Here is an 18,524-nt window from a genome sequence, read left to right as displayed (position 1 = left end):
AGCCATCCATAATATGCCGGCTGTTGATAACTTGATACTATACTAATAGGTACTGACTAAATCCTGCCTAGTAATTATATGGATATTGGATAATTTGTTTTCTACTCGGTTGTCATGATCAAAATGTTTGCTGGCTGTAGGAATCCAAATGGCCAAATTAAATCGCAGATTAATAAATTAAATTAACCTGTTTGGAATAAGCTGTTCCAAGTATTTGATCTAAAATAACAGTGTCTTTAAAGGCAAGCGATAAAATCTCACTACCGTCGCCTTTCCAAGCTAATGTGAAGAAATTGCAAACAGAACGGTAGTTAGTATTAAAGTCCTTTAAATTTCAAGCTATCTAGTACAGTGACATCGAGGTCACAGATTAAGCTAAATATAGTAAACATGTTACTTGGTAGTTATGGAAATTATTACAAAGGTCCTCTAGGTAAAACAATTGCCTGTCAAAAATCAAAAACGTGACCAAAATCGAAATGGCGTTAAGTTGTATTGGAATTATTTAATTCAGAAACAATATAAGTATAATATGTGGTTGCGTAAAGTATTTGCTTTTCTAAAATACCTAATCCCTTTCTTACAAATACAAAATGACAGATTAAGACAAACGATTATTAGCTTATCGAGGCTTGTAGTGTTTGTGAGTAAGGGGGTATATGTGTACCAATATATTTTCCTTTATTTAGTGGATAGTAAAAAGTAGTTAATCCTCAGCCGGCCAGACATCAATATGTTTTAATATATTAACATTACACATTTTCAATTAATTTATATACCACTGTAATAATAAAATTAAAAATCATTTACCTTTTATGCCTAATTTATGCGGAATTCAAATGGCTAAGCGACAAGCGTAGGTGGGTCCATTATCTGTAACAAATTATTTTTGAACTGTAGTGTATTGTTTTGTACGGAGCCCTGAGACTGACCTGTTAAAGCCGACTTCCTATTCAGAGATTATAATCTACTTATTTAGGCTACACTAGGAAAAGCAATCAAGGCCGCTAAATGCAATAATATCAGTTTCTAAAGCAAGACACGTAGTCGCTCATAAAATTATACAGGAATAAGCATTACAAAATTTAAATGAGATTTAATTAATTTGGATAAAATATTTTTAGTAGAAATTACCAGTTTGGGACATGCAATAAAAAGCTGGTTAAGTGCGACTCTGACTCGCGCACCAAGGGCACCAAGGTACAAAGTTTGGACATATTTTTTTATGTAAAAATAATTTCACTTATTTCAGATTTTTTTAAATTTAAGGATATTATTTTAACTTGATCTTAACTATAGAAATTTCACGAAAAACAATAGGCGGTTAAATTACAAAATTAGTTCTGATATGATTTTTATTGATTTAAAATGTACCATGATGAATATAGTTCCTATATCCTTTCCTGTAATATTAATGTTATATAGTAGCGGCAAACCTCTACAAAACAACATGATCCAAATTCCATTAAAATAGTTTTCGAGTAAAATGGCTGTGACATACTGATAGACAGACGTACGGACGGACAGACACGACGAAACTATAAGCGTACTGTAAAGGATGACTCACGCTAGACCGGACCGGGCCCGTGCCGAGGCGTCCGACATGTAATTTTTTTCTATAACGTTTTTATGACGGCTGATCGGTGATCACGTGGTGCTTTCCATAGAAAACGAAGCGCGGGAAGCTCCGGACCGGCCCCGGCCCGGTTTACCGTGAGCCGTGAGTCATCCTTAATTGCTATTTTGCCTACGGAACCCTAATAAAATCGAAAAAAGGATGTTTCCAACAACTAGTCATGCGGTCAGTAATTCCGGTGGCCAGTAATCCTTAATAAGAGTGTAATAGAGGTGATAACATTACATAAATAAGCTAATGCTTTCCGGTGGAGGAATTCGAAACTTGCTGTTTGCCACATTCTTACCTATAGCTAAACGAGGCCTAACACTCGTAGGTTCTTACGCAATACTAAATGAATTGTGCGGTTGGATTTAAAGTCATAAAATTCTCTTATAAAGCATATTCGACAACTGATGCCAGCAACAGCAACAGCCAAAATGTATGAACCAGCCAATTTCTTTTCGCGATTCCTTGGTTGGTATCAAGATAAAAGTTATTTAGTATCCTGTACAAATGCATGAACAATTTTTTTTTTAATAAATTTCTTATTTACACCTCTTTTACAAAATGTAATCAAAATTAAAACTACAAACATATAACTGAAACAAAAAATATTATCTTCAAATATTCTCCTTTTATGGTCCCATCCGGCAGAAAACACGAAACTTGGCATACATAAAGCTTTTAGCGGCGCGATTCTATATAGTAAAGATATATTATCTTTACTATTTTTATATCTAGTGAATAATTCATTTCCCGAATCGCGGCGCCAACCTCCATAAGGTACCTTTTACTATTTCATATCTAGTGAATGTCTAATTCATTGCCCGAATCGAGCCGTATAGGTTTATAAGAATAAATAGAAGTAGAAACACGTCGAGAAGTTATTGTTTCCCTCCCCCCCCTCCCCCACTTTTAGGTATATCGCCTTTATATTTTTAGTTTTTATAAATTTTCATGAAAACTGAAAGCTGCAATAATAATATCCGGGACAAGTATATTCTCCATAAAATTATAAGTTATTTTTCATGCTATCAGCGTAGATTGAACTTTTTCATCCTGATTTTAAGTGACACTACTTTTAATACACACTTTTAATAAATCACGAAAACGTCTCTCTCTTATTTTCATTTATTTTCAACTGAAACTAGATAGTAGGTACCTATATTACCCTACATACCATAATACTAGTAGTATTTATTATATTAGTAGTACATTTTTAAACAAAAGCATATATTTTCAGTGTAATTGAAACCCAACGCAATGGTCAAATTTTATGTTTTTGAAGTGAAAACTTCTTTAGCGGCGCTGTGCACTATTTGTGATGGGGAAAAAATGTTAAACTCGCGACAGCGTAAGACGTAAGACGTGACGTCACGTGTGACGGACACTGTTCATTACAATGTCATTGAGTTTTTCTTTTTTGATTTAAATTCCATCGAGTAAGTTTCCCTCAAACTGCAAGGCTATGATGGTCGACTGTATAAATGATATGGCTGGATAAATGATGATAAAACGGACATTTTATCCAGTTTTTATTGATTTGTCGTCTTTTCCACTTTTGACAGCGATAGTCGTTAAACGATTAACTGCATAACATGGTCGTTGGATAATATGTCATTTGTTTACATTTCCAACTTAAACTTAGTGGATAAGTGGATAAGTTAAATGATATAAATGTCACTTGTCTAGATTTATACAGTTTTATAACATTCATACCGTTTTGTCCACTTAGACAACAATACACGGTAAGTGGCTACAATTGTTGGATAAGTAGACATAAAGTCGATTTTTGACAGCTAGCCTTTGATTAATTTATCGTAGTGCTCACTGGGTCACGATAAGCGCAGTTAAGAAGCTGTGATTAGTCTTAACTTAATTGATTAATTTAATATTAATATATAATAATAATAATAATAGTCCCAATGCCTGCTGAGACCGGTTCATGGGTGTCTATTGTAGCACCTGTGAACGGGTTCCAGCAGGCGTTCTACATGACATAAAAGCTCTCCAAGGGGCCTCTACGTGTTGGATCTGTGTCCCCACGCAAGCCTATCAAAAAGCCGGGATTATAGGCCCGTGATATCCAAGGAGATACAAATAATAATTTGTTACGAAAATTAACTATGTAAATTGTATTTATTGTACTTAAATCGTACACATATAAGTCTATAGCATTCGCTAACACACTTTCATGCATCTAACTTAAATAGAAATGGCTTAACTGTGGTAACACAACTTCATCAATTAACTTTGTACTAATTACAGGTGCTTAACTATGTACAAATTTTTTGCAATTCACTCATAAGTCATAAGTGCTCTTGTGGTATAGAAGTGGTAAAAAATGCAATTTCTTGAAGTTAAAATATCAGTAGGTAAGTATCTGATTTTTTTCTTAAATATAATATATACATTTTGAACTTTGAATTAAATTTGAATTTACATATAACATTATCGATACGTACATTATTTTAAGGGATGGCAAGATTATAATATCATTTCTTCTTGGCAGCTGCTGCTAGTTATCGAAGAAAAATAGCATAGGTAACTCCAACGACGGGCCATTAAGGGCTACATGCAACCCATTTGATATGCCCAGCGAGGAGTTTCAGCACATATATATAGTGCGCAAAGAATTGGCACTCTATTTGTGTGCCAAACTCGACGCTGACCTCAAGCCTCAACATGGCGATGGATTGCCAGCACATTTTAAAGTAAAGATACTCGTATTATGTTGCACTATTCCTCAAATCATTCTTGTCACCTTATTTAATAACGACATACCAACTTACAACTCTTTGTTTTAGGTTCTAACATCACTGCATCTACTGGCTGACGGTAGTTACCAAAGAGGAACTGGACAAGACCATGGAGAAGAAGTAGGAATAGTTGAAGTTGAAGAAGTTAGAGAAGTTGAAGTTGAAGAAGTTGGAGAAATCGAAGTTGAAAAACTTGAAAAAGTTGGAGAATTTGAAGTTGAAGAAGTTAAATAAATTGGAGAAGTTTAAGTTGAAGAAGTTGAAGTTCAACAAGATGAAGATGTTGGAGAAGTTGAAGAAGGTTAGGAAGATAAAGAAGATGGAGAAGTTAAAAGTTGCTTTTTATTTATTCTCCATACAAACTTCCACCCCCATGTCATCTCTTTTTCACCCTTAAAGGTATAGACCGGGAGATAGTGACACATTTTACTGGGTCATTTGTACCAGTATGGCGGTTCGTCAGGGGTCTAAGCATGTAATGAAGGAAAGAAAATGCTATGACCATAGCGCTGGTACCGGCGGCCCAATCGCGTGGGCGTTAGTCGAACGTGTCGGATAAAATACGAGTGTCGAACGATTTGTACCACAAAAATCCTCGTATTATTCGATAGTCCATAAAAAAGAAGTAGGCGGTAGCGTAATGCCATACTTCTCCGGTGTGACTTACAGCCCGGCATACTGAGGCGAACACGTTAATTAAAAAAAAACAATTCAACCATTTGTACCAAGCTAATTTTTGCACAGGTGATCATCGTCGAGCAGCCATTCATGGACATCACCATGCCATACTTTTCGGATGGTTCCAAATGCCCGCCATACCGCCGCAAGGAAGTTAATTTTTTTTTTTGCTAAACGATTTGTACCAGTATTGCATTTAAATTTTTGGAGAGTATTTGATAAAATGTGACCGTTATTATAATTGCCATACTTATAGTAGGGGGAAAAAGTGCTGCCATACTTGAAAAACTTATTTAATCGACACGTTTCAAAAATACGACTATACAATACGTAAAATATTTTTTTACAGCATGGCATCATCATATTCTGTTTGATTGGATACAATTATACCTAAAAATAAATTATTCCGGATTATAACTACGGGGCGGACGACTGTGAGACTTAAGCCAAGACTTAAAAAATAAAAAAAAAATTGACGATTTGTACCAGTATGGCATTTGGATTTTTGGAAATTAGATGATGCAATGTGACCATTATTGTATTTGCCATACTTCTAATAGGGGGAAAAAGGGGCACCATACTTGAAAAAGTTGATATTTCGACGGGTTTTCAAAGTACAAGACATAAAATCATTTGTTACAGTATGGCATCTTTGTATCCGGATCGTTTGGGTAAAATTCTACCTAAAAAAAAATATCCCATATCTACTGTTACCATGGGGCGGAAGATTGTCACACTCAAGCAAGATATGAATTCAAAAAAAAAACCGGGCAAGTGCGAGTCGGTCTCGCCCACCGAGGGTTCCGTACTTTTTAGTATTTGTTGTTATAGCGGCAACAGAAATACATCATCTGTGAAAATTTCAACTGTCTAGCTATCACGGTTCGTGAGATACAGCCTGGTGACAGACGGACGGACGGACAGCGGAGTCTTAGTAATAGGGTCCCGTTTTACCCGTTGGGTACGGAACCCTAAAAAATGGAACGAATTGTTACAGTATGGCATTTTAAATTTACGAACGTTGGAAAAAAAACGTTTGGGAAAATTACACCGTACTTATGGTGAAGTGCCAAGGTGGGACAGCTTTTTAGAAGACTGATTATTTAAAATAAGCATTTAAATATTGTATTTTTAATTAGTAGTAATTTATTTACTTATGTGCATTCTTCCGCCGATAAATATATTTACTATTAATAAAACGTTTCATTTTACTGGCAACACAGTGGTAGATTTGATGTAATTTAATGGTGAATGGAGGTTTACAGCACGATGAGCCGAGATCTCTATGATTCGAGAAATCGTTCGAGCGGTGGTAGCCGTACAATATTATTCAACATAATATATAGTTATAAGACAAGATTGCCGCCACCTACGTCTTTGAAATTTTGGATTTATATTCGGTAAAACTTAAACTTTCAGGAAAAATTAGTGCCATACTGGTACAAATCGTCAAAAATACGAATAAAATCTTACAATAAAAAAAAAATATTGTGCACATTTGCCACCTCCTACAGGTATGGCATTACGAGATTTCTATTTATGATCACACAGAAAGTGTTGAAAAAAAAATTCAAGATGGTACAAATCGTTTAGCAATAAAAAAAAATTAACTCCCTTGCGGCGGTATGGCGGGCATTTGGAACCATCCGAAAAGTATGGCATGGTGATGTCCATGAATGGCTGCTCGACGATGATCACCTGTGCAAAAATTAGCTTGGTACAAATGGTTGAATTGTTTTTTTTTAATTAACGTGTTCGCCTCAGTATGGCGGGCTGTAAGTCACACCGGAGAAGTATGGCATTACGCTACCGCCTACTTCTTTTTTATGGACTATCGAATAATACGAGGATTTTTGTGGTACAAATCGTTCGACACTCGTATTTTATCCGACACGTTCGACTAACGCCCACGCGATTGGGCCGCCGGTACCAGCGCTATGGTCATAGCATTTTCTTTCCTTCATTACATGCTTAGACCCCTGACGAACCGCCATACTGGTACAAATGACCCAGTAAAATGTGTCACTATCTCCCGGTCTAGTAGGTATGGCTAATAAAATTGGTCACAAATACATAAACATTCTTTATCTCTTACGAACTTTTAAATGATAATTAAAAGGCAAGTCCTATTTCAAGAAATTATTGAACCCCTATACAAATTTCTACCCCTTGTTTACACCCTTAAGGGATGATTTCGGGGATTAAAACTATTCTATATCCTTCCCCACAACTCAAACTATCACCATACCAAATTTCATTTAAATCGGTTCAGCGGTTATTGATTGCCCATACAAAATTCCATCCAGACAGACAGACAGACAGACACACTTTCGCCTTTATAATACTAGCTTTTGCCCGCGACTTCGTCAGCATGGAATTATTAATTTAGGTACGTAGCTATTATTTTATTCAATCTGCGTTTTGTTGATTCCCCATACAAACTTCAACCCCCCTTTTTCTTAAAGAGTGATTTCTTGAATGAGTAGCAGTGGTGGCTGAGTGGAAATGACGTCTGGCTTTCAATCCGGAGGTTGCGGGTTCAAATCCTGGCTCGTACCAATGAGTTTTTCGGAACTTATGTACGAAATATCATTTGATATTTACCACTAGCTTTTCGGTGAAGGAAAACATCGTACATCTGCGAGGAAATTCAAAGGTGTATGTGAAGTCCCCAATCCGCGTTGGGCTAGCGTGGGGACTATAGCCTAAGCCCTCTCGCGCATGGGAGGAGGCCTGTGCCCAGCAGTGGGACGTATATAGGCTGAATTATTAAATTATTATTCTTGAATGAAAACTACCCTTTGTCCTTCCCCGGGACTCAAACTATCTCCATATAGTAGAAGAGCCGGCCGCAAAATTTTTAACCGACTTGATACCACGATGAAATGCACAATGGTTTCCCAGAAAAGTTATGCTAAGTCCGAATTCGATAGTCTGCCACGGCGGAACTTGCCGAAAGTACGAAAAAGAAGGCCACTTCCGGTGCGAAAAAAGGGGCTGATTTAACCCATCTGATACCGAGATAGTAGTTATGGCAGCAGTTAGAAATTTACATGTAGACACAGAAAAGCGAAGTCTGCCACTATTTTTTTTGCCGGAAGTGCTTGGCAGACGCTCTCAAAGGTGACCATCGGGACCCCTAAATTAACCCATCTGATACCACCATGAAACCAATGCCAGTCGGTAGGTATGAACTCTCATGTCAGGAATATATAAGTCTGCCAAGGCTTTTCCTGCCGAAACACCATGGCAGACGAGATTATGTAAGCAAGGTCGCCATCGGTTACCCTACACTAACCCATCTGATACCACCATGAAACCAATTCCATTCGGTAGGTATGAACCCCCATTTTAGGAATATATAAGTCTGCCAAGGTTTTTCCTGCCGAAACACCTTGGCAGACGAGATTATAAGCAAGATGACCATCGGTTACCGTACACTAACCCATCTGATACCGCCATGAAACCAATTCCAATCGGTAGGTATGAGCCCTCATTTCATGAATATATAAGTCTGCCAAGGCCTTTCCTGCCGAAACTCCTTGACAGACGAGATTATGTAAGCAACATCCGCATCCGTGGGACCGGTATACGTGATTACTGTAGGCTTATTTATTACTTTATGCTTTTACATATTTGTATATTATTATGTTATTAATGAAATATATTTATAATTTATTAAACCTATACCTAATACATTGGGAATTCATTACCTGCTTACGGCAGTAGTAGGGAGTAGTGGGTGAGTTCTGGCTCACTTAGCCAGGCCAACAGTCCCTCCCCCTTTTTTCCCTTGTTGAGGCCCTGCAACCTTACCTTGAACCCAACCTAATGTCATTGTAGCTCGAATCTAACCTAATCTTCTCATTTTTATTGCTTTTAGAAAATATTCTAATAACAATTATCTACTTTTGCAAAGTTAAATGTTGAATTCTTTATTTCGCAAAATGGAATTTTAATGTGACTATAATGTATGTGCAATCTACTTAGAAACTGGGTTTAGAAATATAAAAACACACATTTTATATAGGATAATAAGTTTATTCAAGTAATATTCTGAACATATGAGATATAGTAACATCATTACTTATTCTGTGTACAGTGGAGAAAACATGCAAGTTGACATTTTTCGTTTTAAAATAAAGATAAACTAAACAGTATTTGCCACAAACCGATGTTAAAAAACTTTGCAGTTGTTGGTTGGCATAATACCATCTCTTACAATTTCTCTTCATTAACATTTTATGATACCTTCCTGTTTTTATTTACTTATTTTAATTTTTTACTTTTTATGTGATCGGTACTTCATTTATTTTAGATTTTGGGCTAATATTAGTTTGTTAACCGACTTCCAAATCTCAAAGAAGGAGGTTATCAATTCGGTTGTATGTTTTTTTTATTTATTATTTTTTTTATGTTTGTTACTCTATATCTCCGTCATTCCTGGACCGATTTTGAAAATTAGTTTTTTGATTGTATGTATATGCATACAGATTGGTTCCGTTTTTGTCAAAACCCAGTTCTGATGATGGGATCCATGAGGAATCGAGGGAACTCCTCAAATTTTAAACGCATACATATAGTGATTTTTGGGTTTTTATCATCAAATTAAGCATACACATTCAAAAAAGTGACATTTGATGAAGTGCAACTGCTGATGATGATCAGAACGGAACTCTTCAACGACGCATAGTTCACGTTTGGCGATTTGTCGTCTTCGTTATGTTTGTTAAGCAAGTCAAGTTTTTAAGCCACATTTTTGTCAAGCTCGAGTTCTGATGATGGGATCCATGAGGAATCGAGGGAACTCCTCAAATCTTAAAGGCATGCGTATAGACATTTTTGTATTTTCATCAGAAAATCAAGGATTTTCATTAAAAACTGGCGCATTTGATGAAGTGGAACTGCTGATGATGACCAGAACAGAACTCTTCAACCACGCATAGTTCACGTTTGGCGATTTTTCCTCTTCGTTATGTTTGTTAAGCAAGTCAAGTTTTAAAGCCACATTTTTGTCAAGCTCGAGTTCTAATGATGGGATCCATAAGGAATCGAGGGAACTCCTCAAATATTAAAGTATAGATTTTTTTTGTATTTTCATCATAAAATCAAGCATTTACATTAAAAACTGTCGCATTTGATGAAGTGGAACTGCTGATGATGACCAGAACAAAACTCTTCAACGACGCATAGTACACGTTTGGTGATTTCTAATTTCGATTTTGACTTGGACTGCGACCCGGACTCGGACCCAGAACCGGACTCATACCCGGATCCGGTTCGGACCCGGACTCGGACCCGGACTTGGAATCGAACTCGGACCCGGACTCGGACTCGGACACGGACTCGGACTAGGACCCGGACTCGGACTCGGACCCGGACTCGGAACCGGACTCGGAACCGGACTCGGAACCGGACTCGGACTCGGACCCGGACACGGACTCGGACACGGATTCGGACCCGGACTCGGACTCAGACTCGGACCCGGACTCGGACCCGGACCTTGACCCGGAAAACCACTATAATATATATTATATTATAATTATTATTATTACACGTAAATTTGTTCACGAAGAAACCGTGTACCGACTCTTCATGCCATTATATTTTTAATTTGCTGTTATTCTCTACAAATCGACACTAAAAGTATCAAAATATCAAAATATGGAGTTCCGTTTGAGAAAGAAGCAAAACAATTTTGTCTTTGACAGTAATTGAATTATTGTGTGATTTTGAAAGCTAGACAATTCAAGATTTATATTTTTACTCACAAAGACAACACAGAAATTCAATCTCAAATGTAAACCTTCGAACAATTTCCATACATTGACGACATCACTCAAAATTTTTCTTCAAGTCAGATGCCCGCTGGGGCTGCACCGGAGCACACGTATAATTCTTCAAATAAAAATGACAGCTTGATTTGACATTAAATCATATACGCACACGAGAAAGTATACCAGTAGATAAATTGTATTTCAAAAAATAGGGTACATAAATATCAGCTCGCGTCTCCTTTAAATTTGATTTGCTGTTATTTACGGGTCATAATGGTTGAAAACCTCAGTAAACTATCTTAAAACAATACGATTACAGTCGAATTTAAGTATTATGTTCCTTCAAATCAAAACTCGCTTAAAATGAAAAAAGTTTAAAGACTCATCCTTTACTGATTGGGATTAATTTTCATTTTGCGTCATTTTAAAAACGTATTTGACTTCTGTACGTCAATTAATTTTGATGACAATTGTAATCTTGTAATATATTATAGAACTTTTATCTTAAAATATTGCCTATTAACAGGAAGCGTTATGTAATTCGTATAAGTAATACCTGAAAGTCTTGTACCTAGATCTGTAATACCATGGATTGCGACGAATAAATGATTATGATTATGCCGTTCGTTCCGTCTATATGTATAATGCGTGTACGTGCTGTTCTCTGAAAATCTTCAAGAAAAAATAACGGCTAGACCAGCACGAAGTACTAGCGAGTTTTTGCGGCTTTGGAGACCGAGATAAAGCTTACAGGCCAATACCGCTGTGGCCTGGTTATTGTTATGTATACCTATGTATCGAATGTTTTTAAAAAAAATTTACTATAAAAAGCAATGTTTTATTTCGATTAGGTCTACATTTTGTGCATATTGTATATCTGAAGTATTTTCGTACTAAACTTGAAACTTTCGTTGAAACTAAATAAAATAATTATTCCTAATATACAGTCACCTGCAATTTATGTTACACAACACACAACGAAGGCCGCAAAAATATCTGACACGATCTTATTTGTAGAACCATAAGAGCATGTCATATATTTTTGCGGCCTTCGAAGAGTAGGTACCGGTCATTATCACCAACTTTGCCCGCATTTAAAAAAAAACACGAATTTCTCAAAAAAAAAACAAATCGTAATTACTTTTTTTGCTCAGCACGTCCATTGTGATCAAACGCATCAGTTTATGTGAAGAAAAAATATTTTTATCGTGTTTTTACCCATTTTTTTGCGTTTTAGAAGGTGGGCAAAGATATCCGGAGTTTTCGCCAACATTGCCCACGTCAATTTGGTATTCAAATACAGCTCGTATGATGATGATGTCTAAGGATCACTGGTTTTGGGCAATCCTACCATTCCCTGTTAATAACTTAGCGATAAGTGTAAAAACTTTTAAATAAATTTGCTGGGCAATGTTGCCTACCCGTTTTTGCTCATTTCCATATAAGGCTCGCCTAAGCATTTTACAAAGGCTAGGGTTGTCACTTTTGAGAAAATCTGTTACAATAGTTTAATGGCCAAAAATATGATTTTTGCTGTGTTTTCATTAGTTAACGGGATAAAACATCTAAGTAAAGGATAATAAGACAAATTAAATACAGTATATATTTATAAACTTACTTTAGTGTACAAACATAACCTTATTTTACATGCGAAGTTGGGTAAATTAGATGAAAGTGACAACCCTAATCCGTTTTTGGTGGTGGGCAATGTTGGAATGGATGCCAAATCACCGGATTACTTTGCCCACCGCTAAAACTCGCTAAAAATTACAAACTAAAGATATCTTATTGATACTGTTTTAACACCCCCTGGCACTGATTAAAATAACCGACTTGGTTTCACATTACATCTCAAAACTTTTTGAAGTGAAAATTTCTTTAGCGGCGTGTAATAGTGCCCTTGCGGCCTATTTGCTGAATAAATGTTGAAGTTTGAAGTTTGCATGCCAAGTTTCGTGCTTTCTGCCGGATGGGACAGGATTTAGGATGGGTCAGACCAGGACCGCATTTTTGCAGGTTCATCTTTTATTAGCCAGACTCTACCTCCATACTAAATCGAGCTAAGGAGTCGCACTATAAAGAAATATTGAACATTTTCTTTCAAGTTGATATACAGGGTGTCCATGCATTAGGGTATTTATATTCAATATTCAATAATTTATTCATAAAATCAATACAATTTTACACGTCAATGGTATTTAGAACCAGTATACAAAGTATCATAACAAATTACGATTTTTTTACTTTGGAGCAACCTGTATGTGTTAGTAGCTCCTGAGGTAATAAATAGTATGACTAGATTTTGCCCTGTGCGCGGGGCCCGAGGGCCCCGCGGTCTTCTTGTAGTTTGTTGTTGGTGCTGTTGTTTTTGTTGTTGTAGTAGTAGTAGTAGTAGTAGTTTGTTTTCCAAAGGGAAAAAGAAATAAAGTTGTACTTTTGCTAGGACGAAAAGATCCGCGTGAAAGCACTACATTCCCGCAGCTCGGCCTGGCCTCGCGTGCTTGGGAACTCGTAAGGGACGCTCCGGGCCTTCGTCCTTCGCTGGGTTTCGAAGCTCAGCGTCGGGCCTTCGGCCCGCCGCTTCGCTTATTAAAACAGTTGGGAGGGTTGGTTTTGCTTCGGGGCTTAAGCGGGAAGTTGGAGCTTAAACACGACCCAATAGGAAAAGTGTCTTAGACAAGCGAAACGGCGGGCCGAAGGCCGAAGGCCGTAGGCCAACTTCCCCCTCTCGTGTGACGCTTCGGGCCTTCGGCCCTACGCGGAGCTCGGCCCTCGGCCTTCGCGAGCCTCGACGCTTCGCCGTCGGGCCTTCGGCCCGCCGGCTTCGCTTATCAAGACAGTTGACTTTGTAGAACGCTTGGGGGAACTGCATTCACGCAGCTCGGCCTTCGGCCTCGCGTTTTGGGAGTCGGGGTGGAGGCTCCGGGCCTTCGGCCCTCCGCCGGGGTCGGCCTTCGGCCTCCCGGCCTGAAGCTCGCCCTTCGGGCTCGCTTAACACACTTTTTGTATAGGATTTTGCTTTGTTCGTCATCGACTTCCCTTTCACTCCACAACTCCTACTCCACTCCAAGAGGAGACAACCTCTTTAAAAAACCCCAATCTAAGGTGGACCAATCGTGCCGAGAGATGCGTGGCTGAGGGGGAGCTCAGTCGCTAACGATGACCCTCGATACCGGGCAACCTCGAGGTGTATTTTGCCTTGTTCCAGCAAGCGGGGCTCTGCTGGCAACTGACCACATTTTTCCCTAGCTTCTCGTGGGATTTGTATGGAAGAAGCTAATAAAAAAACTGAAGGTACCCTGGAAGACCTATGCCAGGAACTAATGCCCCTGATGGTAGGTGCGGAAGATTCTGCCCAAACATCGGAGCAAGCCATGGAGGGAGTGGAGAGCGCCGACACGGTTGAAAGGAGCGATACTCATTGCCCAAGCAACCCAACGGAGGCTCCCAACCCTGACATGCGCAAGTCCGTCAAGAAATTGACGGGCTCTGTGAAGGGCCGCTACAAAGCTCTTAGAGGACTAGGAGTGGCGCACGAGGAAGCGCTACAACTGTCCGCAAAGAGCTTTGCGGAACTTAAAAAGATGGGGTACAAGTTCGGGTCCTCACACTCCAAACCCGAGCCGAAATCGGCCAAACGGCCGCGCTCGGAGGAGAAATCGCCACAGGGTAACGCTAGCAAGTTCCCAAATGTGAGTGAGAGCCCTACAACCCAACCCCAACCTCCACAACCCTATAACGAGGTCCTTAGCCAAGTCCGGGTCGGAATCAAGGACTCCAAGCCGATGAATGTCGCGCAATTGGGGTCCCTATGCAATACCATCCTGCAAATGATTGCGACCCTGGAAATGGACAAGGGACCAAAGTTTAAGGGTTACGCTTACAAGCCAGGCTGGTTACTCATTACATGCAGTGACCAAAGATCTAAAGCCTGGCTTGAGGAAATAACACCAACCCTAAAACCATGGCCGGAAGCCAACCTCGGGGTCATCCCTGAAAATGAGCTTCCTAAGCCTAATATAGGGATGGTGTTCATTCCTGAGATAGACGACTCCAAGGTCAAGCAGTCGCTATCTCTACTCTATGCGCAGAACCAGGGGCTGCACACAGAGTTATGGAAGATTCTCCACACCAAAGTCGAAAAGGGCGGGGTTATGGTAACCCTGTCTCTAGACGACGTGTCGGTGGAGAACCTTCAAAAAAAGGGCCTAAAGGCAAACCTAGGTTTCCGGGAGGTCCAGTTTCGGCTAAAGGGCCAACCTAAGACCCAACAGCCAGAAACGCAACCCACCCAAAACCCTACACCGCAGCCTGCAATCCCTGTCCCACCCACCACCCTAACCCAAACACCCGCCCCAAAGGTGCCTTCCGGCCCAAAGCGGGCGGCTCCTTCCACCTCCAATCCTACTCCAGGATCCTCGGGGATGCAGCGGTTTCTCGCCAACAGGGGAGGCCACAGGGGCAAAAACCGTCCAAGGGGTAGAGGGAACGGAGGAGGCCACCAAGGGCACAACAGTGCCCACCGCCGTGGTAAATAACGACGCAACCAGGGGTAGGGGGGTGATGTTCCTACAGGCCAATCTACACCACGCCATAGCGGCCACTGCGGTCGTAGAGAAACTCTTCGGCGAAAATGGCCTGGACATCGCCCTCATACAAGAACCATGGATAAACAACAAATCCATGGTAACAGGATTCAACAGAGCAGGAAAGGTACTAATCGACGAAAAAGGTGCTAAACCGAGAGCCTGCATCGTATTTAACAAAAACATTAACTTCTTGCCTGTTGCAGAACTATGCAGTGAAGACACTGATTTAAACTTTCACGATTATTAAACATTATCAAACTGCACAACGGGACTTAATCGCGTATTTAAGTTTTAAGATTTACCTCCGACGCAGTGAAGACACCGTAGCTGCCTATGTCAATCTCAAAGGGAGAGGAGCACTGAAGGTAATAGTTTGCTCCGCCTACCTGCCCGGAGAGAAGCAAGACCCCACAGAAGAACTGACTAACGTGCTAGAGTACGCTCAGGCACAAAAGGCGGAACTTATTGTGGGGTGTGATGCCAACGCCCACCACACCATCTGGGGGAGCACTGGAATCAACAAAAGGGGTGAGTTACTATCCCAATTTATCTTTACCAATTGTCTGCACTTGTTGAATAAGGGCAACACGCCCACCTTCGTAACTAGAGCTAGGCAAGAAGTATTAGATATAACCTTTGCTACTGAAAAGGCGGCAAGCTGCCTAGTCGACTGGCGAGTCAGTAGCGAAAACTCAATGTCGGACCACAGACATATTTTGTTCAGTGTTAAAGACTCTCTAGCTAGGGAATCACTAATGCGTAGAAATCCAAAAGAAACGTCATGGGAAGCCTATAAGGCTGACCTCGAAAACCGTCTAAAGGATTTACCAAAATATGTTAAAACACCAGACTCTCTCAACCTAACAGTCGACTTATTATCCGAAGGCATACTTAAGGCCTACGAACAAAATTGTCCTTTGAAGGAGTCAAAAACTACTAACTCAACGACGTGGTGGAACAAAAGGCTAGAAAACCTCCGCAGGTCCACACGTCGCATATTCAATCACTCTACCACACCGAATGAGTGGGAAAGGTATGGTAGAGCGCTGACTGAATATAATAAACAAATCAGGAAGGCAAAAAGGAAGTCCTGGAGAAGGTTTTGTGAAGAGATTGCCCAAACTCACAAAGGAGCACGAATTCACAAAATACTCTCCAAGACACCAACCAACTACCTCGGTCTTCTTAAAAGACCAGATGGCACTTTTACGAACACAGAAGAGGAAACTCTAGACCTGCTCAGAGGCACCCACTTCCCCGGTTCGTACACAACCAGTAACACACAGTTATGCGCCCAAAGGAATAATCAAATCCACAGGGCACGCAATATAGACTGGAATTTGGCAACATCTTTAGACCAAACAAAATTAAATGGGCTTTAAAAAAATTTAAACCATTTAAATCGGCGGGAGAAGACGGAGTGTTTCCAGCGCTTTTACAGCAAGGACAGGACCTCCTCCTCCCGCATCTGGTCAGAATATTCCGAGCAAGTTTTGCGTGGGGAATTATACCAGATCAATGGACTAGGGTCAAGGTACGATTTATACCAAAAGCAGGGAAAAAGGACTATTCACAGCCTAAATCCTTCAGACCCATTAGTCTAACATCGTTCTTACTCAAAACGATGGAAAGAATCATTGATCAGCACATTAGAGCGAAATACCTGGTGGAGAGACCACTAAGCGTAAACCAACATGCTTACCAAAAGGGAAAATCTACGGAGACTGCCCTACTCGACCTGGTTGACAAGGTGCAAAAAACCCTAGAGGAAAAGCAAACCGCTCTATGTGCGTTCCTTGATGTTGAAGGTGCTTTCGACAACACGCCCACAGAGACCATACTCAATGGTATGACATCAAAGGGAGTAGACGAAATCACCACCAGATGGGTACATAGCATGCTCTCGAACAGAGTAGCCACTTTGACCATGAATAATATAGAGCATGCATTTTATACCACTAGAGGGTGCCCACAAGGAGGCGTTCTATCCCCACTATTATGGACCCTAGCAGTGGACCAACTTCTTGCAATCATGTCAGGCCAAGACTTTGACACACAAGGATATGCCGACGACCTTGTAGTTATCGTCAAAGGCCCTTGCCTCAGCACCATATCCAACCTAATGCAAGGAGCTCTAAACACAATATTCAAATGGTGTAGAGAAAATGACTTGTCCATTAATCCGAGCAAGACTGTAATAGTACCATTCACAAGGAAACGGAAGCTCGATAAACTAATAAAACCAAGACTTAATGGACAAATAATACCGTTCTCGGAAGAGGTCAAGTATCTAGGGGTCACTTTTGACCAAAAGTTAACTTGGAACCCTCACCTGAGAAACATTATGCAAAAAGCGAAAATGGCCATGTGGTCATGCTGTCGAATGGCAGGAGCAAGATGGGGCTTAAGACCCAAAATTGCTATGTGGTTATACACAGCGGTAGTGAGGCCAATTGTCACCTACGCCTCCGCAGTCTGGTGTAACAAAACCAACCAAAAGACAGCAATAGACACTCTAAACAGCCTGCAACGCACGGCTTGTTTAACAGCAACAGGCGCCTTCTCTTCGACACCGGGAGCGGCCCTAGATGCACTGCTAGACATCATACCACTCCACCTGCAGGTGCAAAAGGAGGCCAAGCAGTGCGTCTACAGAATATGCACGCTAAACAGGCCAAAATGGCGCTCTCAGGCATTAGCCAATCTAAAGGCCTGGGTCTTTGCAAATAGAACCCTTAGCATGCCCACTGATGACACGCACACCGAATGTCATCTCACCAAACTGTACACAGTAGAAATACCTCCTAGAGACAAATGGACCAACAACCAAATGTACGTCGAAGAGGGAAGCCACGTTTGGTATACAGATGGTTCCAAAAAAGGCAATGATGTAGGATGTGGGATCTATGGTGAGAGACCTAAGCTCAGAGCTAGCGTCAGCATGGGCACACAGGCCTCAATCTTCCAGGCAGAAGTCTTCGCCATCAACAAATGCGCGGAGATCAACCTGGATAGAAACCTAAGACATCAGCATATCTACATCAACTCAGACAGCCAGGCTGCTCTGCTGGCACTAGAATCCCTTGAGTCAAACTCAAAACTA

The 18,524-nt window shown here is 40.2% G+C and overlaps 2 long non-coding RNA genes across 2 annotated transcripts in view; one reads left to right on the top strand and one right to left on the bottom strand.

Annotated features, from left to right (window-relative positions):
• LOC134792922 (uncharacterized) overlaps positions 1-18,524 on the bottom strand; it is a 254,775-nt gene that overhangs the window by 23,877 nt on the left and 212,374 nt on the right. The window lies entirely within an intron of this gene.
• LOC134792923 (uncharacterized) overlaps positions 5,817-18,524 on the top strand; it is a 242,032-nt gene continuing 229,324 nt past the window's right edge. Inside the window, exon 1 of the long non-coding RNA XR_010144483.1 lies at positions 5,817-5,908. This is a non-coding gene — a long non-coding RNA (uncharacterized LOC134792923). The remainder of the gene's footprint in view (positions 5,909-18,524) is intronic.

Source organism: Cydia splendana, chromosome 8 (genome assembly GCF_910591565.1).
Source record: "Cydia splendana chromosome 8, ilCydSple1.2, whole genome shotgun sequence".
NCBI lineage: Eukaryota > Metazoa > Arthropoda > Insecta > Lepidoptera > Tortricidae > Cydia > Cydia splendana.
The sequence above is the reverse complement of the archived record's forward strand: the minus strand, read 5'-3'. Positions and strand labels throughout refer to the sequence as shown.